General features: G+C 56.3%; 1 long non-coding RNA gene across 2 annotated transcripts; it reads right to left on the minus strand.

Moving 5' to 3' along the window:
• Positions 1-654: 654 nt before the first annotated feature.
• On the minus strand, positions 655-1290 carry LOC119296960. Of its 2 annotated transcripts, none has more exons than XR_005145464.1 (2): positions 1084-1290; positions 655-972 (listed from the first exon to the last, which is right to left on the minus strand). It is a non-coding gene; the product is annotated as an uncharacterized LOC119296960 (long non-coding RNA). The 2 variants fall into 2 exon arrangements; XR_005145465.1 differs by having other exon boundaries at positions 655-1005.
• Positions 1291-1679: the final 389 nt, after the last annotated feature.

The following is a 1679-nucleotide window of genomic DNA, read 5'->3' on the forward strand; positions in this document are numbered from 1 at the left end:
GGCCGTAGTCGCCGCCCTGGCAACCGAAGACCTCCACCGCGCGGCCGCTGCACACAACACAACCAGAGAGGAAACCCGAGCAGGGAGGGGGGCTGCCACCCCACCCCAACTCGCCGGACGAGCTGCCAGATCCGCCGCCTCATCAGCCGAAACACCAGCCGGCACCACCACGACACCAAGAAGGAGAACGCAGCAAGGGCCCCTCCACGACGAGCAGCCAGGGTCCGAGCCTCCCTCGAACCCAGCACCACCGTCCGCGCCGGCCGCAGCTCGCGAGGATCCAGATCAGGCCCGCACGGGTGCCACGACCGCGACTGCCGCTCGCAACGGCGCGCCCAGCTCCGCGACCAGATCCCGAGCCTCGCGTCGGAGACCTCCTCCACCGCGAGCCGGGACGCCGCCCCGGAGCCAAGCGCCGGCCAGCCGCCGCCCACACGCCGAATCCCCCTCCCGCGAGCGAGTAGCAGCCAGCGAAGCGCCCCGCCGCCGCCGGCTCCACGCAGGCTTTGCCTGCCGGAGGCCACCGGCGACGGCGAGGGGGAGAAAGGAGACGGGAGGGGCAGAGCTGTGGGGGTGGGAGCCGCCGCCCGTGTCGCCCTGGGGAGGGAGCGGCGCGGGGGCGGTATCGAGCAGTGGTATTTAAGAATCACGATCTTATCTCCATGGACTAGAGAATTGCTCCCAATAAAATGTTATTTTCCTTCCATTAAAGAGAAACATATTTCATCATAATTACACATGGTTCATACTAATTCTTGGTTAGTTTACAAAGAGAGAGGAAGTTCTACTGCCAAGTAAAGTCAAACTGCTTCCATACGTCGAATTTCGCTAATTCAAATGTGACCTAGGCATCGTGATTGAAGGTGTGATCCATGACGCGGGCGGGTAGAAGCTGGGGTGCCCTTGCCCAAACCCCTCGATCTTGTTTGCCATGTCGTCCTTGATGTTGTATTCCCTGACAGCCCGAAGCATCTGAGTCGTGGAGGAAGTAAGACGGTGACAAATCTTCATCCATGTAAGAGTATCAATTGTTTGCATTGTATAGTGTTTTGAACTATGAAATTGACAAGAAATAAGACAAACCAATAGATAGTGCAGCAGGATTGTTGGCCTTTCTTGGGAGACATGCATTGTGGCCATGCGATATGGGAACGAGAGACGAGGAAGGTCGCCGACGTGCAGCCTTGTTGAACCGGTGGTGCAGGCAACGGTGGCGGCGCACATCTAGCAATTTATCAGATCGGATCTGCCGCTTGCCAGAGTGGTCACGACGGCTGCCTTTGCGGAGGATGCGAGCTGCTACAACCACCTCCTGCTTATGTGAACGACGAACCACAACCAATTGTGGATCTGTTTTGATTTCCCCACTAATCGTGGGTGCATGATTAACGGGCCAGTTGGCAGCTTCCTTCCGTGGTTAATGTGTGCATGGGAGTGGGGAGGGAGGGAGAGCTTCTCGGCCATGCGATGGAAACCGAATCGAGGGTATATGATTGGTCTGATGATGGGAAACAATCAGACATATGAGGGGAAGTGTTTCCCCTTCTTTTTTATGAAGAGTGAAATCACATGTGGAAGCGAGATCTTTTTAATGCGGAGAGATGGTGAAATCATCATGACGGTCGGTCCTCCTTTAATAATAGTGGACTGATAGGAGAATGTTATGTTTTTAGAGCTAG

This window comes from Triticum dicoccoides, chromosome 5A (assembly GCF_002162155.2).
Source record: "Triticum dicoccoides isolate Atlit2015 ecotype Zavitan chromosome 5A, WEW_v2.0, whole genome shotgun sequence".
Lineage (NCBI taxonomy): Eukaryota > Viridiplantae > Streptophyta > Magnoliopsida > Poales > Poaceae > Triticum > Triticum dicoccoides.